At 49.2% G+C, this 6,000-nt stretch overlaps 1 long non-coding RNA gene across 1 annotated transcript in view; it reads right to left on the reverse strand.

The window, feature by feature from the left end:
- Positions 1-2,149, reverse strand: part of LOC124250460 (uncharacterized) — a 32,297-nt gene extending 30,148 nt beyond the window's left edge. Inside the window, exon 1 of the long non-coding RNA XR_006891560.1 lies at positions 1,542-2,149. This is a non-coding gene — a long non-coding RNA (uncharacterized LOC124250460). The remainder of the gene's footprint in view (positions 1-1,541) is intronic.
- Positions 2,150-6,000: the final 3,851 nt, after the last annotated feature.

The following is a 6,000-nucleotide window of genomic DNA, read 5'->3' on the forward strand; positions in this document are numbered from 1 at the left end:
TCTAAACACGAGTTTATTTCTGTATCTGTCTCAAAGTGTTTATCAGCCTGTGGGGCTTTAAAAGCAGAAAGCGTCTCACTATCTTTTGACTCCCCAGTCCTGTCACACTACCTGGGACACAGAAGCTACAGTAAATGTTGAATAAATGGATGGGGTGGATGTACCGCCCTCTTGGATGAAATCAGTAATGCAGCTTGTTGAGTGTTGGTTATTCTCTTGGGTTTAGTCCTGAGGGCAAAAGGCAGAAGTCGTCCTTTCTGTATTCCACAGGCTAAATATTGACAAAGTAAGGAGGCTGGAGAAACATATGTTTGCAATGTATTTCTTTCCTAAAACTGTGTCTGGGGTGGGGGGGGAGCCCAAATTTCAGAGGAAATGAAGGACCTGATCAGACTTTCCTATACAGCGGCCTCCCCAGCCCAGCACTGGGCAAAGAGAAGGCACATCAGACGAGGAGGTCATGGCAAGATCTTTGCTGAATTCTTTAGATGGAACTTGCAAACTATTTGTAAAAGGGTTAGGAACAAGACGCATCAACACTACTTTTTAAGCTCTGCTCCTTACAACTCAAGGCTCTCCCATTATCCAACAGGACTTCAAAATGAGGGTTCCTCAAAATTAGCTTCAGGGTCCTATGAACTTTAGCTGAGTGAATGAAACGCAGCAGATTTGGAAGGAAGGGGCTCCTGGGATGATCAAGTGCACTCTCTCTCCCCTTCCTCATTCAACAGAATCTGTGGAGCATTGCCGTGGAGCAGCAATCCTAGCACACTGGCTGCCAGCATGGTCGGTGAAATGATGCCGTGCTTGTCTGCTTTGGTTTCCCTTTCGGTTAGGCAGGACTGGCGTTCCTACTAGCTAACAGCTATAGTGTATTTAACTCCATTATTACATAATGTACTTCTGTGAAGCTCTTCAAAACACTAGGGAAACAGGGTTAATTGTGTCCTCCATTCTACCTTCACAGATGGGGTGGAGGGCTGGGAGTGGGACCATTCAGAGATTCAAAGAAGTTGGGAAGCAATCTGTGTCACAGCAAATCCCCAGGAGGCTCAGGGAATAGCAGACAGGTTCCCATCCCACTCCTGGCTCCAGGCCATATTTTCGTTTTGGCCACTTTCTTAGCCCCATTGAAAATCTGGCTTCACCTAGAATAATTTAGAAAGAGCTAAACCCAGGATACTTTTTGGACAGTCTCAGGCCTTGAGTTTTTCAGTAGCAGACAGAACGTTCATCTGTCCCTTTGCAGCCGCTCCTATGGGCAGCTGTGTCAACTGGCGTCAGAGCACTGCACCCCAGAGCCCCTAGGAACCCAGAAGCAGATGGAAGAGAGCTGAGGGTCCTCTCGAAGAACAAACTAGAAGTGAAGGTGTGAAGAGGCAGGAGGCTATTTAGAAATAACCCTTAAATCTTCCTTTTCTCTGGGGCTGGTCTCATCCTTCTAAAGAAACATGTGAGTGGGAAGTCCCCTTCCAAACAGAGGGCAGCTTAAACTGTATCTCAAAAAACCCACAACAACCACAGAAAGTCTTGAGACTCACCTTTCAGTCCACCGGCGAGCTTCCTGCAGGCGGGTCGCCCAGGGATCCCCGGGGCTCCCGTCTGACAGCGATCAGGACTGGAGGCGAGGTCCGCGTTTCCTTCCCGAAGGCCACGCCGGCCCACGCGGAGCCGACTCTGGGGTGGCGGGGTCAGCGGGGGCCGCCCCGCGCCGCGCCTACCTGCCGCCCGTCGGGAGAGTGGCGCCCTCTGTGTTCCCTGCCCTCCCGCTGGCCGCCGCCTCGCATTTTTGAGGTTTCACTCCAACTCCGTCCTGCCCCTGATGTCAGAGACTCAACTTCCTGAATCACACTCGCGCTCTCTCCCGCACCCCGGGCCCGGCCCAGGCTCTGCGCGCTGGGCACCCAGACCACGGGTGCCTTCGGATTGGGGCGCACACGCCCCAGATGCGCCCTCCCTCCGCGTCTTCCCGCCAGTTACCCCTCCCCGCCCCCGCCGTTACGTGTTCGTGCCCCTCCGTCCCGGAACACGCCTCCTGCAGGACACAGGCGCGCTCCTCGCCGGCGGAGCCGGTCCCGGTCGTTTTCACAAATGCGCAGAAGTTCCCAGAGACTTGAGACATGATTCGCGGCAAACTCGCCTTAAGTGAAAACAGCCCAGTGCTGCCTACTACAGCAGCCTTCTTGGAAAAAGGGTGGGAGGCATTGGAGAGGGAGGCCACGGGACAGATTGGGTGGAGGCTCCCATGCCTTATCTGGACAACAAAAACGACAGGCTCTTCTAGACAAGGCTGTGTGCTCAGTGGGGTGCAGCAACATCTCCGAAAAGTCTTTGTGCGGCTCACTGAAGGCTTCGGGGGAAAACTACGCCCCAACGGCAGCTGTCAGAAGCAGAGATGGAGGGGGAAACTGTCTTCAGACTTCTCAGAGTTTCTTCCCCTCTCATCATGAGTTGCCGTCTGTGCATTTCTTATTCAGATCTCCCTGGGTCTGATTTCCAGCGCCTGGAAGGCTAGAAAAGGAGAGGCCTGGCCCAGGGCTGGATGCAGGGCTCCAGACACAAAGCTTCTGATGCCCAAGGGCAGAGAACTTGCTCAGTGTCTAAGGTTACCGTGCGTGGGAAGGGAGGTGATGCCGAGTCCTGGCCTGGGAGCATCTTCCTCAGAGTCATCTCGGGAAGTCCTTCCGTGACATGGACCTGAGATACTGCCGTCTTGACTGTTTCTGCCAGGTACCCAAGTGCTCAGATGCCAGGTGCTTAGCCAGGTCCTGCCCTCCCCCTCCTGTGCTTGAGTGCTGGTGTCCTTTGGCCTCTGCATGTGGACATTAAAAGGACTGGTGCAGCCAACTGTTTTCACTGAGGAACAAGAGATCCCTTTCTGTTAGTGCAGGAGAAACCAAAGGGCTGTGAGCTGAAAGACCAAAGAGAAAACCCAGCCCTCCAGTCAGAATGCCAAGGATGATTAAGAGAGCAAAACCAGTTTTCTTCCAGTGGAAGGAGTTTAGATGAGACCCTCTTCCCAGAAATCCCGGTTGAGTGAACTCAGTCTGGACTTGAACAAGGATGAGGAAGGGGGCCTTCAAGCAGGTGGGCTAACAAGTAGTGAGGTGGGGTCAATAGAGGTTGGAAGGTTGGGCTTGAAAGACTGCTTGGAAGCGTCCTGACTGAGGGGCTTCCCTCGGTAGATGTGTTTTCCAAGATGGGAAAAGCTCAATCTGTAATCACGCTTTGAGCTTACGGTTGTCCACCTACATAGAGTTGGTTCCTCTAACACTCCTGGAGCTTAAAGCCAGAGTATAATGTCTAACAGAGCGTTGAGGAAGACAGGCCTGAGGGGCTGGCAGAGAAGCCTTGAATGGCAGCCTAAGGATTCGGGATATTTGGAATATTTGCTTCCATGTTAAGGAAGGACACTAGACACTGGGCCAGGAGCTTTACGCATAACGTATCATTCAATCTTTCACAACACATTCATGAGATGTAGTATTAGCCTCATTTCACAGATGAGGAAACTGAGGTTCAGAGAAGTTAAGTAACTTCCTCAAAGCCACATAACTCATAAATGGTGGAGCCCAGTTTGTGTCCAAGTGTTTCCAACTCCCCCATCCATCCTTTTACCACTATATCATCAGGTCGAGGAAAAAATTGCCTTCTGCGGAAGAATTCCACACTTGAGCAGGGGTAATGTTCAGGCCTGGAATGAGGCCTATTGAGGGAAGGCTACCGTAAATACTTTCCTGGGAATCGAGAGCAGCATTACAGATTGACTGTGGCTATGTGACAATTATTTAGGGTTGCTTGTAAGAGAAAACAGAAAGAAACTAACTGAGAGAAACTGTGAAAACTGACTTGAGCTCAGGGCTTCGTGGACATGGCTGTCAATGGTAGAAAGAAAATCTAGAGGCCTACCCAAAAGGTGACATCTCTGTGATGTGTCTGTTAGTGAGTGAGGAAAGCCAACAGCTTCTGTGGCAGAGAAATTAGTGACTCATAGGTGAGCAAGATGGCAGATTGGCTCACACTGGATTGCCAAGGCTGCAAAGTCTGTTGGGGAACTGATACTACTGGGAAGATGCAATTATGGCAGAAGTAAAGAAGTGGGTATCTGACCAAGATGTTCTCACTCCGGGTGGGTGATGCAACCCTTACGAACAAGCAAGTTAGAGCACCACCTACTATTTTATTCTCTTGGCCCGAAATCCCAACTCTGATGAACTCATGAATGGCCCCAGGCAACCACAGTGCTGTTACATTTTGCTTAATCCTCATTATTTTTCATGTTTTCAGTAAAGATATTTAAAGGTGGTCAAGAGGTTAATGGGCTCTAAATGGAGTGAAACAGAGCATTAACATCTAATTAAAAAAGAAAATCCAAAATAAGCAGATTTGCGAACTGAGACTGGAAATTTGAGTGACTACCCCTCACTAACTTTAGCACCTGCTAAGCTATGGTTTCGCATCAGTATGTTCACAGAGTGCTGTGAAAATCAATGGGGTATTTATTATAGAACCGTGGCCTGCTGTGAAGGCAAGGGCTGCCCATACTGCTTTTCCTTCCGGGCTGTGCCCTGTTCAGACAGGTGGCCTTGCACTACTGGCCAGCATTTATCCCTGTGCTGCTTGCAGACACTCTCCCATCAGTTTGCAAACTCCCTGAGTCCAGAATAAGTTCAAATATAGCGTGTTTACACCCAGGACAGTGCTTCCCAAAAAATGGGTGTATTCTTCATGTATGGAAAGTATGAAATTGAGAACATTGTCTTACTCTCACCTAAAACTGTGGTGTATTCTTGTCTACAACACTTGGGTGAGGGTCTGGAAGCATAAATGGGGCCACAGAAGTCCTTGAGTGATAGCCTGGGTGCTCTGAGAAACCAGCTAGAAGTTAGAAGCGCTGCTGACAAGGTGCAGGCTGTTAGGAGGAAATGAGCAGCCTATAAATGGTGTGGATAAGATGAGCACAGACTTGTTCATCAGATCCTGAAAGATAGCAGTGCCTTGGAACCAGGAAGGAGGCAAGTTCAGGACTAGTCAGTGGAAATACTACACCACGCAGCAGGCGAGGAATTTATGGAATGGATTATCTCCCAGAGGTGGCACAAGCTGGCGACATAAATGGATTCCAGAAGGGTTTGGACAGATGTGTGAATGGCAGAGCCATAGAGGAGAGCTGAAGAAAGCTGAGATAGACTCCATGTGGTTGGGAGAGCAGGATGACTAAATGGGCCCTTACACTGTGCCTACGTGGGGGTCTTTGTGGGCGAGAGTCATGGCCTCCATAGAGCTTGGATTTGAACTTGTGGGCATCACCAATGCTACCTCCCTAATTCTGCAGACTCTGTGGCCTTTGCCTCATGAAGGGAGCAAAACTTTGTTCTATTTCCCTTAGCCAAACGTTTTCTGCACATACTGTCTTGTCTTTTTAGTCTCATGTGTGTTCAGTTTTAGTGGGTTACCCAAAAAACAGTGAGTTTTCCAGCTTAATTATAGCCATTCTAAGAAAATATTTCCTCTGCCCCACTCCCCCTACACCTTTTACAGCCCTTTTAAAATGCCTTGCCTTTTCATTTTGGCTTTGGACTTCTAAACAGATTCTGAGAGCCTGTTTTCACATCAGTCATTGTATTTATCTCTTATGATTAGATTTCTGTCGAAAACTTTCCTGCTAAACTGTCTAATTCTGACATAAATTGCTCTAATATGAAAGCTCCAATGAAAAGAGCAGTGATAATATACTTTTTTGAGGAAGTCTTTTGAATGCGACGTCCAAAATGTCTTCAATGCTGCATCCAGGATGCCAGGGAAAAGGTTAATTTTATGGGCTGTAGCTCCCAATCTTGGCCTCAGGGGAAGTTTAGGAAACTCTTGGATGTGTCCGCTAATAATCCAAGTGTTGCCCTACTCATCCACGTTCCCCTGCCTGACGCGCTTCATGTTTTCTGTAGCGCTCCTGTAAGTTCCAGAGATAGTGCGCCCCGCCCTGCGCCTTCCAGTAGTGGG

The sequence above is a fragment of the Equus quagga genome, chromosome 13, assembly GCF_021613505.1.
Source record: "Equus quagga isolate Etosha38 chromosome 13, UCLA_HA_Equagga_1.0, whole genome shotgun sequence".
In the NCBI taxonomy this organism is placed as follows: Eukaryota; Metazoa; Chordata; class Mammalia; order Perissodactyla; family Equidae; genus Equus; species Equus quagga.